Source organism: Ictidomys tridecemlineatus, chromosome 3, assembly GCF_052094955.1.
Source record: "Ictidomys tridecemlineatus isolate mIctTri1 chromosome 3, mIctTri1.hap1, whole genome shotgun sequence".
Lineage (NCBI taxonomy): Eukaryota > Metazoa > Chordata > Mammalia > Rodentia > Sciuridae > Ictidomys > Ictidomys tridecemlineatus.
In genome coordinates, this window is record NC_135479.1 from 70641636 (window position 1) to 70667456 (window position 25821).

The 25821-nt window shown below is 41.3% G+C and overlaps 1 pseudogene; it reads right to left on the reverse strand.

The window, feature by feature from the left end:
* Positions 1–330: 330 nt before the first annotated feature.
* LOC144376231 (ubiquitin-conjugating enzyme E2 N pseudogene) lies at positions 331–1020 on the reverse strand (annotated as a pseudogene).
* Positions 1021–25821: the final 24801 nt, after the last annotated feature.

A 25821-nucleotide genomic window follows, 5' to 3' on the forward strand; every position in this document is an offset into this window, starting at 1 on the left:
AAGTTAGACTTGGCTAGAGAGCATATTCTAAAGAACTGGTTAGCTGCTTTTAACCAATGCAATTAGCTCACCATAAAGGGGAGTGAAAGGAATCCACAAAATTAAAATAAAACTACCTTTCCCCTCAAAAAAATAAAATAAAAAATAAACACACCCATACCCCTGGCAGCTGACCCTGACAACTACCTTCATTCACAGTGCTTTATACTTAAACCATGATGGGGGAAATGAATAAAAGCAGAGAGCCACTGCTTTTAAACGTTTCGCAACAATCCAGATGATACTTCTAGCCTCGGCTCATGCTTTACAACAGTAAATCAGGACAAGACATAGATTTGCTAATGTGCATTTAATCACCAAAGGACTGAAGATGTCTGGGCTTTTATTCTGTAATGTTTCTATTAAGACTGTGTCCATTAAATGCAAACAAAAAAGGAAGAAATCTTGGCAGAACAGGAGAAGTGATGCACATTTGATGATCGGATCGATTTAAATATTATTCATGGCATATAGCCTAGTCCATGCTCTAGCTGTTTCTATGGCTTGGGCTTCGTTGGTCTTCCACTTCTCCGCTACATCATTTGCTAATGGATCATCTGGATTAGGAGCACTTAACAAAGCCTGGATCGATAGCAGAACTGTGCGGATCTGCAGTGCTGGGGACCACTTATTTTAGGTGCTGCCATTGGGTATTCTTCTGGAAGGAATAGTTCAAGTTTAAAAGTCCCTCCCTCAAAGGGGGAATCCTGGGGGCCAGCAATGACCACATGAAAAAAACGGGCGTTGCTCTCATCTGGTTCTGCTTTAATGCCAGGAACTGGTTCTGCCAGCAAACGCTGGGTTTCCTTGATGATCCTGCGGGGCAGCCCGGCCATCTTGTCAGATCCCGAGTTCGGCCTCTGGTTTCGTCTCCGGCTCCGCTCGCCTCACGCATGAGTGGAAGTCCCGGGCTCCACTTCCGGGGGACGTTGCCGCGCCCGCCGCCGCCGCTGCCGAGGCCCCTCGGGAAATGTAGTCCCTGCTCGGGTGTAGGCTCGGGTGGGTTTTCCTCCGATCTGGCCCCCTCCCTCGCGTTCCCCGCCCCAACCCCAGCTGGGGGTGGCGGAAGTGACGGGCCGCGATGGGGCAGGGACTTGGGGGAGGCGGCGCAGAGCGGCGCGGAGCTTGGCGTGACGGTGGGACTAGGCGGCTAGAGCCCGCAGGCCCTTTATCACCATGGATAAATTTAAAATGCTTTATCTAAGTGAAAGAAACCAGATCAAAAAGTCAAGGCTATATATGTTATGATTTCATTTATATGACATTCTGGAAAAGGCAATAAATAGAATACAGGCACACACATACACACACACACACACACACACACACACACACACACACCTGATTGGTGGTTTCCAATAGCTAATGATGAAGAGAGGTGTTTGTTGACTACAAAGAGGTATGAAGGGGTGTTTTGGAGGAAGGAAAAAGTTCTACATTTTGATTATGGAAATGATTTTACAATTATATGCACATATGAGATTTCATTAAACTGTATACCTAAGAAGGATAAATTTTGCAGTGTGCAAATTATACCTTGATACATGTGACTCTGGAAAAATATTTACAATTATGTAGTCACAACGTTTGATACTTTGATGATTTCTGTGTGGCTGCAGAATTTCTGTGCTCATGGTAATAATGATAATGAGAGGACTGTCTCCCTTCTCCCTGTAAGGATGGCTTCATATGGATGCCTGAGTCTGACCACTGCTGGAGCTTGGGCCATTATTTTCTTCTGAAACAATAATTCTAGTAGCTGGTCCAGGTTATGTCTCTGAATTTGCTCTTGGTCTGTGGCCTTGTATCCTGGAGCCTGATGTGCTTCCTGCTCTTCTGAGCAACTTGATGCTAATATTTTTTTTTCTGGCTAGGACAGAAATGATTTTCTTTTCTCAGTTTTTTGCTCTTCTGTGGTTCTTTCCGAGAATTGCTTGGGCCTTTTGAGATCATTGTTCATCTATTGTTTGCACAAGGCCTTTTCTTTTTTGGTTCACACCACCAGAGTGCCTGGGACTGGAGAAGACTAAAGCAAGGCCACCTCCTTGCTAGTCCCAGAACCTCTGCTTTCACTGTGAACCTCAAGGACCTGGCTGTTCTGTACCCTTTGCAGCATTTCTCCTTGAAATTCAGTTTCTAGTAGCATGTTCTACCCGCACATCCCAAATTCATCATGCTTCTTTCTACATCCCAACCCTAAGTTCGGATGTGGTTCGAGCACCTTTCTTAGGGCATTCCTATCTCATGCATATTATCACTATACATTGACTTAGGGGGTGGGGAAGCTGGGAAGAGATCAAATTTCTGATGTTCAGACTACTCAATTTTAGTTTTCGTCTAAACCCATCTTTTACATAATGAAGGTGCTTTTGTCTTCCAGCATCTTCTGTTGTTTTTCTCACTCTCCTTTGGAACCATGCTGAGTAAATCTAATGTCTCTTTTAGGTGACAGGCCTTCAGCTATTTGAGGACAATGACTATATCTTTCTGGATTCTTCTGTTCAGGCTGCCTCAGCAAGAATTCTGCGTCTGCTGGGGACACTGCATTTGGAGTGCAGAATTGAGATCCAGACCCTGCATGTAAGAAAGATGGAAAAAATAGAGGAAGTCTGGTCCTCAGTGGGGAACAAGCAGAGACTCCCACACTACTCCATAGGGAGAATCCACCTTGTGCTCCGGGTCTGCCTCCTCTCCTGTGCAGGAACATCTACAGCAATAACCTGGCATTACCATGTCTCTATTAACCAGAAATCTCCTTGCCATCAGGGAATCTCGAGTGAAAATGGTACTGCCTATTACAGTTCTCCGTGAAATTATTGGCACTTCTTTGGAGCAAACAAATATTTTTTTCTAGTGGTTTTTTTTTTTTTGGCGGGGGGGGGGTGCGGGCAGCACTCAGAATGGACTAAGCATCTCCTAGGAGTATCAGCTTGGGCTAGATTCTGTGTAGAGGTCCAGAGGGAGGAAAAGTCCTGGTTATAATGGAGAAAAACATCCTAGACACATGGGAGAAAAGACCCAAAAACAAAAGTAGGGAAGTGTAATGTACCCAGCTCTGCTCACGGCACACAGGAGTTGGCACTGTGTTCAGCTCTGGTGCTCAATCAAGGTCGAAACATAACCCAAACATTGGCAGGCCCGTGGGCCAACTCCCTACATTTCTGAAATGGTCTTACTGAGAATAAGAAATACATTTCATCCCCTAGAATTTTCTTTATTCTTTACCACCCAGGCTGCCTCTGCTCTCTTGTGCTGAACAAGACCCATCTCATTCCAAGCACATGTGGCCATATTGTCTGAGCATGGGTGGAAACCTCTTGTCACCCCCTCCAGAACTCTTTTTTGAGGAGATTCCCATATTTATTTAGAAGAAATATTTGAGTTACTATGGGTGGAGGGTGACACCAAAGAGAACTGCTTTGTATGGGACAAGAAGGGGAATATGTGTCACTTTTGAGAGAGGGGAGTGGGGAGAAGAAAGAGAAAGAGAAAGGAAGAAAAGAAGGAAGAAAGAAAGAAAAGGAAAAAGAGTTGAGGGGCATTTAGAGATAGAAACGACCTTGGAGGTGATCCTGGCTCTGGAGAGGCTTAATATGAATTACTAAAATTACCAAGTGACTGATGGGAATGAGAGTGCTAGGGCAGGGGCTGTGTATTGTGTTTACACCTGAATGGGAGAGGCCAGAGACTATGGCCAGGCTGCAGGAACTGAAAGAAGATTTGAGCCTGAGTAGCAACTGTCTCCTTGTTTGTTTTTCCCGCTGGACCTCCTCCTCCGGGGGCTCTGTTTTGCTTGTCTATTTCCAGTGTCCACTACACTGCCCCAAACATAGAGGGCCCTCATTCAATGTTTTTTTAAAGAAAGAATGATGGGAAACTAGACCTTTGCAGAGAAATCCTCTTATTTTGCAAGTAACAAAGTGTAAAATGTAAATGAGAATGTTGTAGAAACTGCAAAGTCCCTATATTGATTTCTTCTTAAGTTTTCTGATTCATTCGAAGGAAGACAGAGCCAGATAAACCTTATATAAATGTTGTCCCCTTAATCTGGATGAGTCTAGCTCAGCTGGATTGGTCTATCTCAGATACACCTCTGCCACAAAGACCCTAATTGTGTGGCATCATGGGAATATGATCTGGAATCATAGAAAATTAGAATGGAGAGGGGATATTAGAAATCTCTTAGACATAATCCAAACTCTGCCCCTTATGTCACTCACCACTTTCTGGTTTTGTTTCCTTGCTTTATAAAATGTCTTTTATTTTGAAACAAGGCCTTTCAGCCTGTCAACATAAGTGTGTGTTCCACTCAGGAATAAACTTTAATTAAAAGCATGAAACATGATTGCCATAAAATCAGTGCTGAAAAGTGCTTTGCAAATGTTTTTCAAGAAACAAATAGTACTTCAAACGTTAATGGCTTCCTGATAAATTAACAGCTTGATAGGATGTTTAGTTGGGCACTCTGATGGGATGGGCAAAGTGGACTTAGAACTCAATGGGACTTGGAGAAAGCCGACTAGGGGTTACTGTGGAAGGGGTAAAGGATGATATGGGTGGAGGTAGAAGAGATGAGGTGGGAGGAGATGTTGCAGAAAGAATTGGTGAAATGGCAGGAGGTTAGGTGAGGGGTTATGTGCCCAGGAAAATTGTGCCATGACAGAATCTAAGAGTCCATATGGAGGTTGTTTATATTCATATGATGTAACCCTTCCCTATTTCCATCTTCTCCAAATCTTGAGCTGAAGTTTGGAACGAAGTGGCCAATTTTCCCAGGAATTTGTAAAAATCTCGTGCAGGGAATTGAATCTTCAGTAGAGTGTAGAATGGTCTGATGAATCTTTACTGAGAGTATAAGGAGCAGGGAAAGCCCAGAGTATATCTGAGTTATGCAAATCTTTAATGTCCTGGAAATGTATATACACACAAACACCAGCATCTTGAAATTTGTGTTTTAAAACAGATGGGGAAAGAGATAAAAGTCATACATAAACTGTCATTTCAGCTATAAATGATTAACATCAACTGAGTAACTTTCGTTTAGATTTTGTCTATCTGTGGAATTTTGATGATGTCATTATTCCACAAGAGATCTTGTAGCTGGTGTTAGAGGATGCAGATCATCACCCATGCAAAGTTGGGAAGATTTTAAAAAGAAGATGGCAGTAGCAATATGTTATCCCAACAGTTTTCATGGTAAACTCTGGTGAAAAGTTTTCATATAATTTTGCATCCAAATAAGAGTGGCATGTGACATACCCTGGAACCAATCCCTAGGCCAAGAGTGCAGTGAAATTTAGAGCTGTTGTACTCCTGAGTCCATTAAAGCATGAGACAGTCTCTACTCAGATGGCTTTTTAAAAAAAATAATGAACTTATTTATTTTAATTAGTTATATATGACAACAGAATGCATTTTGATTCATTGTACACAACTGTAGCATAACTTTTCAATTTTCTAGTTGTACACAATGTATCATTGCACCAAATGTGCAGTCATACATATACCTAGGGTAGTGATATCCATCTCATTCCACCATCTTTTCTGCCCCCATACCCCCTCCCCATCCTTCCTTCCCTTTTGCCCAATCACAGTTCCTCCATTTTCCCCATGCCTCCCAATTATGGATCAACATCCACTTATCAGAGAGAACATTTGGCCTTTGTCTTTTTGAGATTAGCTTACTTTGCTTAGCATGATATTTTCCAACTCCATCCATTTACCTGCAAATGTGATAATTTTATTCTCTTTTAATGTTGAGTAATATTCTGTTGTGTATAATACCCACTGTTTCTTTATCCATTCATCTATTGAAGGATATCTAGGTTTGGTTCCACAGTTTAACTATCATGAATTAAGCTGCTATAAACCCAGATGGCTTTATTTCTGAAGAGATCTCATGAAAAGGTAAAACCTCTCGGATTTCCCAGGTGATGAGCTATGCCATTTGCTGGATTGTACTGTCAACAAAGGTGCTGTGTAGCTTGTGAATCCTAGCCTTCTCTTCTGGCACTTCATTCACCATTATCATAGCTTTCTCCACAGTCAACACAGAGATGAATGAGAGTGCTGAGTCTGAACCTTTCCTGTGAAATCAGTGATGATGCAAAAAACAAAAGGGCTTGCATGAGCTTTGGGCACAGACAGGGGTACATGGCGAGTTGTTCGGTTTACTAGCCTGTCCATAATGTCACTTTCAGTTTTCTCATTGGGTAAGGAAATGAAGGATTTGTGTCCATAATCAAGTTGATGAACAAGATGCTACCAGTGTCACTGGCAGGGTGGGTCTACTGTTGATGTAGAACAAAAAAGGACAAATGCAGCAGTGTTCTCCAACAGAGTATAAGCAATAATCTTTAGATTATAAAAGATCAGGTGGCCTTCCTCCACCTTGTGACTACGAATGCAGAGTTATCACATTGTCAGTAAGTAAGACAATGGCCTACATTTTCAGCCATATCAAAGCCTTCTATCCCAAGACCTGCCTTCTTTCAATTCTGATCTCCATCCTCTATCACAGCACAGTTGCATCCTCCTCCCCCTGCCCTCCAGTGATCAGCTTCCATGTTTGAGCAAAGATGATTTCTGAATGGGTGTTAAGAACTCATCTAGCTGTTCCTGGGTTATGTCTCTCAGTCCCATGCTAGTCACGTCCCATTTGTTAACTTGCTCCATAGCAAGAGTGAGGCATTTTGCAACGTCTTCCACCACCTTACTGTTGGCTAATATGCTACCTATACTCTTGGCAATATCTTTGGCTGTGAAGGGACAGTCAGCAGAAAGTAAAATAACTGTGATCTCAGCACTCTCATGTTTGGTACCTGCAGAGTGGCCTTAAGAAGGACCAACCATCGACAAGAAATCACAAAGAAAAAGTTGGAGGTGGGAAAGGTCATGGTATTTGTGTGAAGGTAGAAGATGATACAAATGCAGAACATGCTCCCCTGGCCCACAGACACTGTGGAAGTTCTTTTCCAGTGGCTGCTCCAGGCCACTGGTGATGATGGTGCTGTGCTTCCCTAAGATCATTGCCATGATGAATTGTTTGTAAAAGATCATCTGTTTCATGTATGGGGAGCTGAAATTTGTTGATGGAGTTAAAAGAGATTTCAGCCTGGTTATTTTGCAGTCACATTTGCTTATTTCCATCACATCACCCAAAATGACCTAAGAATTTCCATGGGCAGTTTCTGAGGCATCTCCAACCACAACTTTCTTGATTATGGGAGGACTTTCCTGTCCCAATTTAAACTTAGCTTAGTGACACAGTGTTATTATCATGAATAAGGATGTCCATATTTCAGAGATGTGGGCAAAGACTTGATTTCACTGTTATTGATGTGTGACAGCCACATAGATCTGATTGTCAAACCACAGATGGGTCCCTTTAAGTGTCAGGCTGCCAGGTCTTGTCAGTGCAGATGATGAAGTGGAATGGAGGGTCTGTGCTGCTTCCAGGTTCTTCACCAGGCAGTTCTGTCTGTTTATCTGCTTTCCATCAGTAGGAGTGACAGTGACAATGACCAGAAGATCCTTAGGTACACTGGTCATGTGATATCTGTGAAGAAGATGGAAGAGTCTAGGGCATGATACCCGGAGGACACCGTGAAGATGGAAAGAAGGCCAATGACAATGGCCACTCCTGTCACAGTATAAGAAAAGCACTCGAATGCAATACTAGTGGGTGTGTTCTCACTTATAACACCTGAAGCCAGTGAGGCCATCTGTCCATGACTGTGCCCAAACTGGTGTTTGTGACCATGCCAATTGCTGTGTCTTTCAGATAGCTTGTGGAAGTAAAGCCAGGTTCTTTGTTTTCAGGGGACTGTCATGAGCAAAGTCACAAAAGCAGGATTGGGGCTTAGGCCTCTTAGTGAGAGATAATATTTTCCCCCAACCTCTCTTGAGAAGCCAGCAACCTGATGTCCATAGGAGCTTAAGCTTCTCCTTTAATTACTGTATCATGCCTGACCTCCAGCTGTCTTGCAAGGTGCATTCTTCTCTGCATTTCAGATGATAAGAGCTTGCTGAGGAATACTTTTGCTGAAGCTGATCTTGATGTTGTTGATTTTTTGTTTTTTTAACATCATTATATTCAAGGATCCCCATAAACAGAGGAAGCACAGAGTCTACATACACATTGCCTAGAGATGCAGGATTAGCATCTGAGTACTGAATCACAAATGCTACCCAGCACAGAAAAGCTGTAAAGCCACAGAAAAAAGAAGCACTGCACCATCTGTTAAGGAACTTGCTGATCTTTGATGTTTCTCTGAGAGGCCTGAGGGTATTGGGGCTGTCCCAAAAAGGAGCTTTGTAGCTCTAGTGTTACATGAAATATTTGAACCACATTTTTCTCCCAGTTCATTATTGCTGAATTTGTGTTCATCTAGGTTAAGTTCTTTCTGGTAACTCTTTTTGAGAACCAAGCAGTTGTTTTTATGGCCCCTATACTTTTTCTTGCTGTCTCTTTTTTTCTCTATATATGTAGTTCTGCTGAGCTACACACTGAGTAAATTTTTGTTATGGTCTTGGCCATGATGTGAATGATATGGGTGCTGGTGGACTGGGGTTGGACAAAGGGATCTGGGTCTCAGGAGGATACAGCTTCAGTTGTGGGATATATTAATGCCTGGGACTCAGTGGCCCAGCTGCAGGAGCTTGAGACAGGGCCACTGAGGGGCCATTGTCAGTCTGGACACTGTGCTGGCATCCTGTACCTCATTGGATTCTGTATTTATTTCCTATTTTCTATCTTATTTCTGTTCATTTCTTCTCTACTCTACCAAGTTGAAGGACTCCTGAGGGTAGAAACTGTGTTATTTTCATCATTATATTCTCATTACATGGGAATTCAAAATGGATATTTGTTGAAAGACTAAGTGACCTCAAACTTTAGGGTCTGTAGGCTTGTATCTGCCAGTTGGCAGATAAATATAGCCACTGACTAGAAGACAAAAAGCCTGAATGAACCGGCCTCATGAAGCAGGTCAGCACTCCTGTGGTATGTGTTAGGACAACAAGAATGCATTGCCTAAGCTGGGAATGTGGATGTCTCTGAGGGCAAGCAGAGTGGGGGACGGAGGGAGGGACCTCTGATTCTGATGGCAGAACAAGAGAACAGGTTGTGCAGAAGGAGGTGTAAACAGTCCTGGGCTCCAGCACTCCTCCTGCTATCCACGGTTACTCCCAGTCAGTACATCTCGGGCATTATTCCGGAGCAGAGAAAGGGTGGAGCCAAACGAGGGCAGGGCACTTTCCAGATCCAGTATGCACAGGAGAAAACTTGACCCTGGAATAAGGAGAGTGTGGCTGGGGATACCATGAGAAGCCTCTGCCCTTAGTCATGGAAAGAGGATTATTCACCCCAGGGATACTGCTGAAGCCCATCTTCTCAAGAGACAAATCCTGATTCAATAATTGGAAAGACACGAGAAGTCCTGTGTCCTCCCCATCCAAATCTTTCCCCATCCAGGCAACAAAAGGACCACCACCAATCTCATTATTGTTCTTTTGCTGGTTGGTAATTAACTTTAGCACATGGAACATTTTTTATTTGAACAGGTTCACCTCACTGAGTTGGAATTTGAGCTTGGAAGGCAGGGCTACAGGGCTTTGAAATGTTCTGTAGAAAAGGCAATACTGTATGAAGCTCCTCTGTTCCAAACACCCTTCCTGCTGGAGGGAACAAAACCATCTCACCAGAGTGACTCACTCTAGACGTGACAAAGTGGCTGTCTATAGGTCTCTGGCACACTGGAATTGCCAGTATGAACAGGAGTGTACTGTTTTCCCTCTTTGTTCAGCCATGCAAAACTTCTGATACTTGGGCTGGGGATGTGGCTCAAGCGGTAGCGCGCTCGCCTGGCATGCATGCGGCCTGGGTTCAATCCTCAGCACCACATACAAATATGTTGTGTCCGCCGAGAACTAAAAAATAAATATTAAAAAATTCTCTCTCTCTCTCTCTCTCTCTCTCTCTCTCTCTCTCTCTCTCTCTCTCTCTCTCTCTCTCTCTCCCCCTACTCTCTGTTTAAAAAAAAAAAAAAAAACTTCTGATACTCGGCACATGGTAGCTTTATCCTTGGTCTTAGGTTTTCATTCTTCAGGCTCTTGCTCAGTGTCAGTTTCTCAGGCCCTTTCCTGACCACAGTATGCTGAAGGAGGCGTTCTGACTTCTCCTCCATGTGCTCTTCATCAGCCCTCTGGCTCTTTCGTTTATGGTTCTTCTCACAACTTTAATTATATTTATGTGTCATGCACTTATTTATTATCTTTAGAGTGTGACCCTGTGAGGATAGCTCACCTTTTTCCCAGAAGGGTTCTCAGAGAACAGGACAGACCTAGAATACTTGAAATGTTTGTGTCTCTTTATGTATACTTCAGTACCATGGTAATTTCTGGGGATATGTGCTAGGCATAACCTTTTAAAACTTAAAGCTAGTTGGGAAGGTAGGAAATGGGCCACCAGCACTTGTGAAAAGGTTTTGAGAGAAGGTCCTGCTGGAGGAACCCTGATTAGGCCTGCAAAAGTTGGGGGAGACTGTCTCCTGGAAATTCCAAAAACTGAGACCCACAGAAGGTGGAAATTTATAGAGAAAAATGGAAATTGTTCTAGGCAGAGGGGATCACATGTATAAAGGCTGGGAGGTGGAAAAGAGGAGGGCCCTTCTCAGGATCCGAGGGCTGTGTAGCAGGCTCCAAGATGACAAGTGGTACTTGATGTGGATGGGAAACTGGGGTACATGTGCAGAACACAGCATGCGAAGTCACACAAATTTGGATTGTATTCTGTAGGAAATGCAGAGATGCTGTAGTTCTAAACATATACAGATGTGATCAAAGTCTTAATTTGAAGGATTCTTCTTCTTTGTGGGGAGCAAGGCGTTGGAGGGATTTTATAGTAAAGACTAGGTAGCCACATGACAGCCACGTCACTTCCTGGTCCAGGAGATAATGATGGCCTGGACTGGAGAGGTGCTGTGGGGCTGGAGAGCAGGGGGATGCTGAGTATTTAGGGTGGGATCTAAAGATACATGACTGATTTAATGGAAAAGGAGTAGGGTAAGGGAGTGCTGGGTGGGTGGGTGGAGGTGAGGACAAGACTCATTTGCCTTGGGCACCTGATTTTACCCTCCAAGGATATCATTGCCTTCAGGGCACTCTACTGTCCTCTTCCCCTAGGGGAAATACCAGCTGAACTAGAGACCCAGGCGAAGTGCCACCCCCTCCTTGAAATTTCCTCTGAACCTCATCCAAATTAGTCTTGTTTTTTTAAATGAGTTATGTGCTCCTTGATGATAGAATCATTTGTCCCAGTCATCAGTGCAGGGATGGATACATGGCAGGTTGTCAGTCCTTGGAGACTGTACTAATGTTCTCTGAAGAAACAGAATGGACAGTGTGTGTGTGTATGAGTGTGTGTGTGTGTGTGTGTGTGTGTGTGTGTACACCCAAGTTATAATCATGGTTTTAGGTTAAGTGGGAAAGTCAGGTTTAAATTGATGACTTTTTGGATTTCATAGGCACATATATTGAAACAGAAAGAGAAAACTCAAGCTCAGAGAGGTCAAGATGTTTTCCTGAAGTCACCTAGTAAGATTGTGTTAGAGCCAGGAGTGGAACTTCTATAGGTTTGTTGACTCCAATGTTTGTGTTTTTCCTACTATATCTCACAATGGACAACTTGAATGTGTGTGTTTCCTGGTTAAGAGTCGAAGACACTCTCTTTGGGCTGTGACTTCTAGCTGTGACTCAGTGATCATGCAACACAAAGAAAGGAGAGATTTTTCTTCATTTGCATATTCTTTTTCAGTGGGCTTCTGAAAATGGCAGCTTGGGTTGGATACAGTTAAGGTATGATGCAGCTAATGTTTTCATCAAATACAGTTGGTTCTGGATTACTGAATGGAGATAACTTTGGGTCAAGAAACCCAGACACCTGCATTTGAATTGACAACATGAACCTTAAGAGCAAGGTGTAATCCTGTCAAGCTGTAGTAAAGACAGGAAAAATGTAGGGTCTAAACTGGAAGGACAGGGGTCCCTCAAAGTCAAAGGTCCACACCAGCCACTAGGGCTCACAGAGGTCCTATTCAGCATACAAAGCTCTGTCTTAGGATAAGTGGGGATTTAAGCATCAGGAGATTATGGAGGTCATGGGATTTAGATCAAGATACTTGGAACACATTCTGGATCTAAGAATGGCATGTTAAACTCTGCTCTGGGTAACTGGAGTGTGGAAATTCAGCCCAGAGTCTGAGTGCCTTGGGTTAATCTCTGTAGATCTCTGGTTTTCATCTCTATCTGCTATTGCTAAGTCAGTCTCTCTCTCTCTCTCTCTCTCTCTCTCTCTCTCTCTCTCTCTCTCTCTCTCTCTCTTTTCACTTTCTTGTGGGTTGCAAAGAGCTGGCTGGTACCTGCTGCTCCTCTGTCGGTATCAGAGTTCTGCACATGAGGGTAAATGGCAGCTGGATCTAGCTTCTCAAGGGATCTTCACTACTATTGCATAAACTCAATAGGTAACAACTAGAATTCTAAGCATTTTCCTAAACATTTAAGGCAGCAAAATTCAGCAAGATATCTATGGGCAATGCCTTAGAGGACAATGTAATGGGATTTTTACTGCACGGATTTCCATATTTGTCAAGGCAGTAGAATGAGACCAGTTATATCTACACTCAGATGGAAAAGAACAATTCATTTGTTCTTTTGACCTACTGGCACTCTAGGAAGCAGAACTTCCTCAACTTTCAGAATTGATGATAGAGTAGTGACTAGGTTCATGGGTCTTTCTTTCCTCTAACAATGCTATATGACTTGATCTCATGTTTTTAGCTTAGGAGACTTTGGATTTATCTTAATGCAAAAGAAACTGGGACCTCTTGGGTGTCATAAGTGAGGGCCAGGGAGTCAGTTTAGCTGCATCCACCTTTACCCAGACCCCAAACCCATAAGACATAACCTGAGTGCCACATTTCAGAGAGAGAGAGAGAGAGAGAGAGAGAGAGAGAGAGAGAGAGAGAGAGAGAGAGTCAAATGGATAAATCATTTGATCCCAAGACCATGCATGTGGCAAGCATGGAAACCTGTAGGTGTCATTAATTTTTGAGTGTGGCAAATATTTGGATCCGGAATCCAAACATGACCTCTTCTCTAGATGTGTCAGAGCACCCATGGCAAACAAAACTGGATTACCCTGGGGAAGGGGCAAAAGCCTGAGCAGGGAGCAAGGCAGGGCTGGCCAACTTGCCAGTGCTGCAGGCAAACAAAACAGACAGCATTGAACCTTAATGGGTGGGTGGAGTATGGGATGGTCTTTTTTTCCACTGTTCTTCTTCATTCACAGTATTACTCAATAATTGGATGAAAGGAGTTCCATAGATGTTATAGATTTGGAATTTTAGGGAAAAAAATGTGATAGGACTTCTTATTAATTTCAACTGGAGATGTCCACAGATTATTTTGGGAGGTACTGTGGCTTCTCTGACAGGGAACTGGCAAGTAGGTCCCAGGGAGGGGTGGTAACAGCCCCTAATGTTGGTGGCCAATATTGGAGCATACTGTTGGGTGGGATGACTGGATATTTGCCCTGCCTAATCTTCTCTTTAAGCCATTCACAGATTCTGGAATAGGAGGTACAGCAAAGAATTCAGAACTTTCCACACTTAGAGATCCTTTCCTGGTGGGAAGTCACAGGAACTTAACAAAGTCCAGCCTAAAGTTGCACAAATACATCTGTGAGACAGGAATTCCAAATACAAATATCTGGGCAGTAGGGAGAAAGCTGGAAAAAATTATCACTTAGAGAGACCTGGGGCAGGAAATGCAACTGCCAATTTGTTTTGTATTTGCCCTGTGACTCACCACAGACTGATGTGGGGCTAAGGGGTAGAGGGTGGGAAGTGGGGTGGAGAGGAGATTGTTAAAAGGAAAAGTCAGTACTATTTAGGGCTGCAGACAAGTACAGCTGCAGGTCATGTGGAAAGGGGGGTTCAGTGAACATCTCATAGATGCTGATGAGACCATAGCTATAAAGAACTTAGAGACTTATGAACTTAGGTTCCTGGCATGGAAGACTCTGGAGAAAATGTCAAAAAGAGGTTCTGAGAGCCACCATGAATTTAGATAATCACTACTGATTAAACTAAATTCACAAGCCTTTTCTGCCTTGCAAAGGAGTTAGCCTTTAGGTTTTGGTGGAGGTCTGCTCTCCATTAAAAGGGAAAGCTGCATGAAGAAGCAAAGCAGAGAAAAAGAGACCAAAGTTGCCAGAGTGGAAGATGAAGAGGGGAGAATTCAGATTCTCAGAACCTAGGTCATCTGTGTTCACAAGTAGAGTGATATGGAGTGAGACTGTGAAGACTCTGAAGGGGTGATTTTTGGCTTCTATCATTTTCTTGGGTTTTATTACAAAGAATGAAAGAAAAAAGGAGGTTTATATTAGTTTCAAGGTTGTCCTCATTGCTGATAGCATGAGCTTCACTGACACCTGTTTAGGGTATGGAGCAAAGATGCCAAGGGAGAGCCTGAATAGATGTCAAGTTGGAGCAAACTTCGGAAGGTGTAATTTTGGAACATTCTTGGGCAGAACTCTGGAGAAATCCTGAGTGATCTTTTCAGATTCTACTTTTCCCTACTGTCCATAGGAAGGTTCCCGGTAGAAGAGCAGTTTGGGGAAAGATGGCTAGAAAGAGGTTGATGCTATGGAAAGGAGCAGATGGAATGAATTCCACCGTCAATATCTTTTGAGGTCTTGCATCAAGAAATGCCTTCTTTGAGATCTTTTCCACTCTTTGGCATGTGGGGTCTCCATTCCTTAGCTCTCCTAGGTCCTGTGAGGAGTGTTAGCTTTGAGAGACTCAGAGGCAGGCAAATGTGGCTCCATCTGGAAGATCCTGATAACAACCCCAGCTTCTAGACTGTGAGTCCTGGATCTAGCTCCTGTGCCAGAGCTGAGCTGACTGGTGATGTGGTCAAAAGCAAAAATTATAAGGACTCCCCACACCTGATATCTTAATTCAAAAATTCATGGGTGAGATCTGAAATTAAAAAAGCTTTCCTGATGAATTTGATGTGCAGTTGGAGTTGGAAAACCTTTGTGGATGGGAGCACTGCTCAAAGTCAGAGTCTTACCTTCTAGGTGTTTTGATGTAAAAGCATTGACTTAACTAACATCTGTAGTATTCTCAGACCATCATAAATATTGGCAGTAAATGCTGAACAAATATGTAAGTTTTATATGCACATGGAATAGAACTCAAATAAAAATATGCTTGTTATTGAACTGTCAAATTCTAGATGATGACAAATATATAGTATTTAATTGAAACAAGCCTTCTTTTTTAGGTTACAAAAGGTGACCCCTTTTTCCACCGCTGTCTTATTGGTTTGCTCCATTTTCAATGAAGATTTTTTCAAAGAAATATCTATAGCAAGGAGACATAAGCTCTGTACGGTGGGTAAGGACCTCTCAGGGGAATTAGGACTTCAGAAACATGTGTGAATGGGTTCTTGCAGGGTGTGTGTGTGTGTGTGTGTGTGTGTGTGTGTGTGTGTGTGTGTGTGTAGACATCTATGCAATGTAGGATGAGTTTCTGGAAGTTTAACTGACATGCCCTTACACCTAGCATGCGATATAATAAATAAAACAATTTGTGGACAAGTGGTTGCCTTTGTAGACAAAACTTCCAGGACCAACTATGGAATTAAGTTGACAACACAGATGTTATTGGTAGGGAGGCCAACAAAAGAAATGGGAAAGGGGTCTCTTCAGTCTTGTCCTTTATTTGCCATTCAAGATGGCAAGAAGTGGATTGCTACAGTGGAAGTTTATTTTGTCAGCTCCTCCAACATGTTAGCTGGTCCCAGAGCAGTTTCCTTAAAGCTAGAGACAGTCTTGACTGTTTGCTTGATAAACAGAACAGGCCCCTGGAGGGTGTTGAAAGAGATGGGTGTGACCAATGCCTCTGGCTAACAACACACTCAGAAGAGCTAACAAAACAAGGGCATAAACTCTCAAAATCTCTTAGTTTCTTTTAGTTTACTCAGGCAAAAAGGAGCCGAGACTACAGGCCTTAACTGAGTCTGATGAGTAGATACATCTGATCTGGCAAAATCTGGCCTGCAGCACCTCTTTCCGTGACAGTAGGTTACTTGGTCAAGCCATTACCTTCCTTTCTATGCCCACCTTGCCATCTCTTGCTTTCTCTCTCATGCTCTACTTCTTTCCTGTGAAGATATAATTTTATTTTCCTCATCCAATTTGTCATCCAGCTCAGGGAGCAATATATTGATTCCATTGTTCCCCTATTATTTCATGCAAGAAAAATCTTAGATTACTGAAGAAGCAGTCCTGTGTGTTACGCTGCTTTTTATTTTACTCCTTTTTTTTCTTTCCTCTTTTCTCTTCCCTCCCTCCTTCTATTGCTCATTTGCTTCCTTATTTTCTTCCTCCCTCTCTCCCTCTCTCCATCTTCCCTCTTTCTCTCCAAAGTCTGCCTCACTAAGTGCTGGATCTCTGGTGGCCTTGTTCATGGTTTCATTCATTTGCTAAGCCATCTTCACCAAACACTTAACCATGTGCAAGTTCCCGGGATGAGCTCTGGAGACACACCATGGAAGCCAGGTTGTGTCCATGGAACAACCCTCCTCAGGTTGTTCATTGTCTAGCAGAAAAGATCTTAGTTCTAGACAACCAAATGGTATATACATAATTTGTGGAATGCCAAGATATCTACCATGTTGGGATTGACAACTTCGGAGACAGGTCAATTGGAAAGAGGTTTGAAAGAAGATGTAAAAGCTAAAAACGTCAAAAGGAGCCAGTCAAATATGACCAAGAGGACAGCTCTCTGAAATATTCCTAGAAGGCACCCAGCTCTCAGAGGGACTGGTTTTCAAAGAGGCCGAGAGACATTGTTTGCACTCATCTGATGGCTCGGACAGGGAAACCAGAGAAAAGGCAAGTAAAGTAAGCCTGGCGTCTCAGTTCTAGCCACACATGAGTCCAACTCTGGTGAAACTTCTCTGTAGCTCTCCTTGGATGCACCTTCCTTATCAAGAGAACTTGTCTAGTTTCCCTGATCTGGAAAATAATTTTTTTCTTCATGGTTTAGAAAAGTGGATTGAAGAGAAAAGATCAAAGAAAACAGGAGAAATAAAAGGTCAGTTTAGCAACCACTTGACAGAAAGAATAAACACAATCATCAGGGGAAATAAATATGAGCAAGAGCAGGGTCTGGGCATGTGGAAAGAGCTTTTCCCATGGAGCAGTCCTTGCTTAGTAAGAGAAGCTCAGCTGAGCCTCGGTATGAGTGAAAGTAGATTGCTGTGGAAGAAATTGTTTAATTTGATCTGGGAATGGAATGTACCTTGTATACTTCCTTTTCAACTGACATATTTACAGCTTGTAACTCATTTACTTAAGATGATGACAAAACAGATCTTGGCATTTCCAGAAAACTAAGGATGACGATATTTCCCCACTCAGCCGCCCCACTGTTTTTCCTCCTCCTTTCTCTCTCTCTCTCTCTCTCTCTCTCTCTCTCTCTCTCTCTCTCTCTCTCTCATTTCTCACCCCACCCCCAACACCATACACCCTATCATCATTGCAAATGTGCTCCATATGAGTGGGTTGAAATGGTTGGATTCTTGTCTGAAAGAAGGTCAAAGGTTCAAGTGCACAGTGCTTACACTGGGTGGACAGTGACTTCTGTCCTTCCTGGGTAGGAACACGTATATTGTGGAGCTGTTTGTAGGTCCCTCTCATGGTAGAGGAAGAAAACTTTACGTCAGTGGGTGAAGTTTTGGGACCTCAGAAACACACTGGACATAGCTGTGAGTATTAAAAAGGACTGGTAGTAGGGGGGACTTATCTCTCAAAATATGGGAAATAAAAGAAGTTTTAAAAGATTGGACCTAAAAAGGTTTTGCAGGTTATGGGCAATATAGTCTAAGTATTCTCTACATCTTCTCAGGCTATGAATTATTTTTATGCCAGAGATTTAAATGTTCCCTATTTACTAGAGAGAGCTCTACCCTTTTGCAAAAGTAGGAAGTGTGCTTAAATGATCCTCCAGAAGAAGGACAAATGCTCTGGCTCTATCCTTAAGGAAGGGAAAATGCACTAGATGAATGCTAGAAATCTATTCTTGACTTGGTTGTCTTTATATCTGTTTTATGCTGGTTAAATTGCATTTAGGTCTTGATGTCTTCTGAAATATCATTGTTTTGGTTTTTAATAAATTGATTATCATCTTGAACTTGAAAATCCATTCCACACACATTTGTCTGCCTATATTGTGCTGAGCATGAAAGTAAATATAGATGAAACTTTAGGTCATTTTAGGTGAATTGAATTGATGACCTGCCTCTGGGTCCCAAAGTATGGACCTGCCCTTCCCTGTGTGGTAACCAACATGAGGCAGTAGGCTGGATTTAGAGAAAAAAAAGGAATGTATTCAAGGGTGATAGTGTGTCTAGAAAGAGTGTTTATTCTGAAACTCTGGATTAAGTTGATCATCTGTATCATATCAATCATGGTCACTATCACTGTGTTTCATTTGAATTTCAACTTCAGCTTTCCAAGATGATGGCATGCTTTCCTCTGGGAAGGGAAATTCAGGAATCCTCACCATTTATAGGGATTTCACCTGAGCTAGACAGTATTACTACTTTTCATAAGCATGATAGAGGCTACGAAGTCACCCGGGCAGCCTAGATAATATGAGATTCCAAAATGAGCCAGAGAAAACACTCTGAGGAACAGATCGTAGTAAGCTTCTTCCCCAGCTTCTAGTGGAGCATCTTCTTGGGCTTTGTTATTGTGGTAGGGCATGATGTTGACTGTGTGTGTGTGTGTGTGTGTGTGTGTGTGTGTGTGTGTTTGTGTGTGTGTGTGTATGTGTATGGGGGGGAGGGATTCTAGTGCCATTTTTTTCCTCTCAAAGATAACTGTCCTTCTTGTAAAATTTTTAGAAATTTACAAGGAGTGGGATTTTTTTTTTTTTTTTTTTTTTGCATGGGCTTGCCATTCCAAAATCGTCCTGTGCATTTTTAGGTTGTAAGATGAAATACACATTTTATTACTGGCTTCCTGGATATAGTGTACAGTGCCTTCCTTAGCTTTGCTTAACTTTCTTTCTTCCTAGAGCAGAAGGGACCTTGGTGAACAAGTCTTCACATTTCATTATCTCAGATGAGGAGATGACCATACGTGATGGGATTGAAGGTTAGCTGGGATCCCCCAGTGCTTCCAAGGCCTCTGCTAGTTGAGCCTAGAGAGGGCTTGCTGCTGGGTAGAATTGAGGCCTGGCTTTCTTCTTTCTTCTTCCCAGCTCCATTCCCCTGAGCCCATTTGAGGATTCTTCCCCACCCCCCAATTCTGAGAAGCACAACTGGATATAGAAAAAGTGGATGAAGCTTTGTCGGCAAAGAATTATTTTAGTGCCTCCAGTGGTCCTCCTGCTCTCTATTTAAAACTTGATGAACCAAAAAACACCCTTAAGCATTCAAGGGAGCTCATGGATCATGACTATAATATTTTGACAAATGTAAATCGAGGTCCAAGGAATAAAAATTGTTTATGTAGGCCACTGTCAGGGTCATAGTGGCTTTTCCTTCTGTACCATGAGGATGTACCCTTTGGAGTGTCCTCTCTGGAGAATTTGGGGTGAGATCATTCTGGTTCCTGGTCTTAGTCCTGACCCAGAGAACTTTCTTCCCTGAGAGTTTGTTCTCAGCAAGATCTTTGGACTCACCCTCGTCAAACGCCCCTGACACCTGCTCATGCACTTTCAACTCAGAAAGGAAAAAAGAAATCTGAGTGACCCATGGACAATTTCACTGAGGACAAAACATGTCCCAACTTCTTGCTTTGGTCCCTCAGCTATCTTGGAACCAGTTTTCTTTGGTCTGTCATTGGTAGGATTTTTGGCAACTTTAGAGGTGCCTTGATATAGTCTTGCTGGGTCACCATGCCTCAGGTTTTGAAAGTTGCTACTGTTCCTTAAAACATTTTCCCAGGAGTTTTTCATATCAGCTGGCTTTATCTTGTGCTCAGATAGTTTTTAGTTCTGATTATTTTTCATATTAGAGTTTGAATTGGATACAAGACCTATTGGTTTAATCTATCACCAACTTGATAAAAACTGGTCTTGCGTCATAAGCAGGGTCCAGGTAAAATTGTGAAATTGTTGAAGTGTGTCTCTGGCGTCCATCCACCTCCCCTCCCAGTCTTCTCCTTCTCATGCCTATTTTTGCCCTGTGTTGGCCCTGTTCTAGCTGTTTCTCTTGGACAGAATTTTACAAATATAATAACTTTGTCTGGTTAATCAAATCACATTTGTATCATAACAGCATTTCTAAGAAAAATTTAGGTCTCTTCCCACCCCATTCCTCTTCAGTTTATGGTGGAAGTTAGTGGTCTCTAAACTTAGCAGATTATATGATATCTGGAGATTTTTGCTCCAATATCTAGAATCTTGGGCCTTACTTTAGAACAAAAAACAGAATTCTGGGATGAGGACTGTAAATTGGTATTTTTAAATAAGAGCTCCAGGAAATTCTGATAGTTGGCCACTGATCTGGTGATTATATCACAGCCCTGGAAGGAATCATCATCATTATGATAGTTGCCCATTAAGCACCCTAGATATCAAATTTAGAGTTAAGCACTTTATGTGAATTAACTCAGCAGTGAGGCTATTCTTAATCTTTCTTTGACAAGAAGAAATTTAAGGCTCATATTGATTAAGATCACTTGATATAGAACTGACAAGAATGTCTTAAAATCCTTAAAAGTACAGAGGGGAAAACATTTATCAAATTCTTCACTCTGCATTCCAGGGTTCTTTGTAGGGTTTGGAGTTTGGGTTAGGAAGGTGGTTTCAGATCATTATACTTGCATCTAGCTGTGAATTCCTCAAGTGTAGGAGACGTGTCTTAATCTCTGCCTCCTCTCCTCACTTCACACCCTAGCCTAGTGGCCCACAAAAGAAGGCCCTAAGAGAATCTTCATTGAATTAGAGTAATTTATAACCCAGGTCTTCTGACATTTAGCCCAGAACATTTCTGTTATATGAGACTAATGTACTCCAGGACCCAAATGTATAAATTGAGAACAGGGCTTAATTTTTTATGTGGTAGATGGATAGATATTTGGGAATTTAAAGAATAAAATGCAATTATAGGAACAATTATCACTAAAAATGAATATAATTGGTCATTTGTATTTATTCTTTTGAAAAGTTACCAGAGTCCTAGGCCTGGGGCCTGACTCTGGGAATTCAAAAAATCAGATGCAGTCACTTGGCCAAAAAACCAAACAGAAAAGGTAAGGATGAAAAGCATGAAAGGGACTTTGATCAGTGAAGGCACTGGGGAGGCAAGGGAACCCATGTCTCTAACCCTGTCTTCCAAAAGCTGACAATGGGCTTTGATGTTTTATAGAAAGGCAAATAAGGGCAATGGTGGTGGTGGTGGTGGGGGTCTTTTGACCAGAGCGACTGCACAGCTGCCAAAGTAGGTGACCTTGAACACGTGTTCATCATTATCTCAGGATTGGCCAGGTAGGGACTTTCCCTCATAAGAAAGAGTGGAATAGCTGGGCATATGGTGGTTCCATTCTTAATCTTCTCAGGAATCTCCATACTGCTTTCCAGTGAGGCTCTGCTAATTTGCAATCCAACCAACAATGTGTGAGCTTATCTTCCCCCCACATCTTTGTTAGCATTTATTATTATTTGTATTCTTGATGATTGCCATTCTAATTGGAGATAAAATCTTAATGTAGTTTGATTGACATTTCCCTGATTGCTAACAGTTCAGATGCTGAACACTTTTTCATATATTTTTATATATTTGTTGACCATTTGTATTTCTCCTTTTTTCCATATTTGTATTTGTGCATTGTAGTTGTACATAGTGGTAGAATTTGTTGTTGCATAATTTTACAGATACCCAATATAACAATATAATTGGTCATTTGTATTTATTCTTTTGAGAAGATCTCTTTAGTTCTTTTGCCCATATATTAATTCTGGGTTGGATGAGTAGCTGGAAAATATTTTCTCCCATTCTGTAGGCTCTCTCTTCATATTGTTTTCTGTTTCTTTTTCTGTGTAGAGCCTTTTAATTTGATGCCATCATACTTATTAATTATTGTTTTTATATTTTTAGCTGTAGGGGTCTTGTTAAGGAAATAACATTAACTTGGGCCAATATGTTAGACTGTTGAGCCAAAGTTTTCTTCAAGGTGTTGAAAAGTTTCTGGTCTAATTCCTAGATTGTTAAAACATTTTGAGTTGACTTTTGTGCAGGGTGAGAGACAGGGATCTATTTTTATTCTTCTATGTATGGATAACCAGTTTTCCAGTACCATTTGTTTAAAAAAAAAGCTATCTTTTCTCCAATATGTGTTTTTGGTGTCTTTGCCAATTATAAGATGATATTCTCTGAATGTTTTGACGCCAACATCATGCTCTTTTTGTTATTACTATAGCTCTGTAGTACAATTTCAGATTAGATACTGTGATACCTCTAGCATTGCTCTTCTTGCTCAGGATTGCTTTGGTTTTTCTGGGTCTCTTACTCTTCTGTGAATTTTAAGACATTTTTTCCCCTAATTTTGTACATAATGTCATTGGTATATTGATGGGGATTGCATTAAATCTGTATAATGCTTTTGGATGTATTTTGATTGTGTTAATTCTGCCTATCCAAGAACATGGGTGGTCTTTCCAACTTCTAAGGTATTTTTCAATTTTTCTTCTATACTATAGTATTACAGGCACATCTATGTTTCTAGAAGTACAATTCACAATAAACAAATTATAGAACCAGTCTAGGTGCCCATCAACAGACAAGTGGATAAAAAAATGTGAGATATATATATATATGTCATGGAGTTTTACTAAGCCATAAAGAAGAGTGAAATTGTGGCATGTGCTAGTAAATGATGGATTAATTGTAGAATATCGTGCTAAGTGAATAAATGAGACTTAGAAAGTCAAAGTTCAAATGTTTTCTCTTGAACTTGGAAGCTAGAGAGAAAGAAAGAAATGAAAAATGGAGTATTCCATGAAAATAGAAGGGAGATCAATGGAATAGAAGAGGATAGAGGAGTAGGGAAGAGGGACAGGAAAAGAGAGGAACTGCAGAATAAAACTGGCCAAATTGTGCTATGTACATAGGAATATTCAACAGCAAATTTCACCATTATATACCTCTATAAATAAACAGTTTAAAAACAATAAATAAATAGAAGGAAGACCAGTAACAAGGAAGAAGAAGAGAAAGAGAAGAGAGGAGTGGAAGAAAAGTAGAAGTACTGGGGATTGAAATACATGATTACATTCCATGCATGTATGAATATGTCTAAATGAATCTCACTATTATGTTTAAGTGTAATGCACTAATAAGAAAGAAAGTTGTTGCCTGGTGGGTAATTTCCACTCATCACAAGATGTTTATTGGATCAGCCCTGTTCCTGGAATCTAAGGTGACTTGTAGCAAAATGGAGGCAGAGATGCCAAGTCTTTAATACTACTTTTAGCCACCTATTAGGCATTTGCAGGCAGATTTGTTACAAAAATCTTGGATATTTGGACAGCTAGACCACCCACATATATATGATCACTTGGTTTTCATTAAAGACAATGCTGTAGTTCAAAGCAGGGAAGGAAGTTTTTTCCAGTGACTGATACTGGAGCAAATGTATGTCTGGATAATAGATGAAAAAGAAAGTCATGGCCCCTACCTCAACCCCATACATGCAAATTAATTTGAAATAGGTTGTAGACTTAATTGTGGAAGTTAAAACAATAATGCTTGTAGTAGAAAATATCAGAATCCCTTGTAACTCAGGGTAGGGAAATATTTTTTAGACCACAGAATGACTACCCACATCATGTTCCTCATGAGTTATCATTTAGAAAGTGAAAAGGCAAAATATGGTATCAGGGAAAAAATATTTCCAAACAACTTGTATCAAATGCATATAAATAGCTCTACAATCCCATTAAAGCAGACAGCCCAGTTTTGAAAGTGTGCTCAAGATTGAACAAGAAATTCACAAGGATATCCAAATTGCCAATAAGATGCTCAATGTTTTTAGTTAAATTAAACTAATATAAATATTACTGGACACACATTATCATGGAGGAAATTAAAATTTTGTACAGTGTGAAATACTGGGAAGGGTGTGGGAGCATCTGGAACTCTCATGTGCTGCTTGTGGGAGAATAAATGCTATTTTCTTGCTTGGAAAATGGGCATTTTCTACTAAATAACAACATATACTTATCCTGTGACCCAACAATTTTAATGAAAATATATGTCTAAGAAAAACTTTCTCAGGAAATCAAATTTGTTAGTAAAGGACCCAACCTGAAAACAACCCAAATGCCTATTAGTAGGAGATCAAATAAATAAGATATAGTATATTAACAACATGGAATATTATTCAGCAATAAAAAAATCACTGATACAAACAACATGGATAATTCTCAGGAACAGTATATGAGTAAAAGACATCTGCCACAAAGAGTTGATATTGAATGATTCTGATTATATCAAGTTTGAGAAAAGAAAAAAATAATCTGTGGTAATAAACATCAGAAGTGTGATTATCTCCGAGTGAGAGGCTAATGCTATTGACTTGGAAGGAGCACATGTGAATGGTGTCAGTTATCTATTTATGTGACCCACTACCTCCAAAATTAGTCTAAAATAACAAGTAGATCATGCCATCCCTTAATTTTGTAAGTCAGGAACATAGCTGAGCTTAGACTGTGACACTGATGGATGGGCTGGTATTGAGGGTCCAAAAGGCTTTCCTCATGTCTGACATCTTGGTGGAGCTGGTTGGAAGGCTGGTCTCCACTGGAACTCTTGAATGTAGCACATACATGTGGCCTTTCCAACATGGATGGGCTGGTATTGAGGGTCCAAAAGGCTTTCCTCATGTCTGACATCTTGGTGGAGCTGGTTGGAAGGCTGGTCTCCACTGGAACTCTTGAATATAGCACTTACATGTGGCCTTTCCAACATGGTGACCTCAGGTGGTCAGACTTTGTGCTCAGGGCACTAAGACTGAGTGTTTTAGAGATAAGGCAACAACTGCATGACCTTTCCTGGACTAGTGTTGGTGTCACTTTTTCTCTGTTGCTTTGGTCAAGGATCTGATTCATGATCTGATTCATGGAGAGCAGTCCTGGACCCCACCTCTCAATGGAAGGAGTGCCAAAGACTTCTCAGCCGTGTTTTAAAACTACTCTAAAAGTTTTCTGGGGCTGAGGGAAACAGTCTACATTTTGATTTGTGTGGTAGTAACATGAGTATACACAGAATTATTGAGGAATATACTTAATGTGTACTTTATGTAAATTATATGTAACTAAAGACCTGCAGTGTGCCTTACGTACTTTATTGTCATTATTGCTATAACAACCCTATGAGTCAGCAACTGTGATCTCATTTTATAAACATTTCATTTTTAGTTACTTATCCAATATCAGACAGAACCAGGATTCAAATCCAAGTTTTCCCCATCTCTAAATGTTTTCTCTTTCTATTAGCAACATATGACAGGAAGAAAACTGTTCATTCATTTATTTATTCCTTGATCAATATCTACAGGAAACCCACTGTATTTTAGGTACAATGCTAAGAACTAGGGAATAAAGGGAAGAAATAATATATGTCTTTGTCTACAAGACCTATAGGAGAGGACAGATACATGTATAAATGCCTATTCTACAATGTCATTAGAATTGTATTATG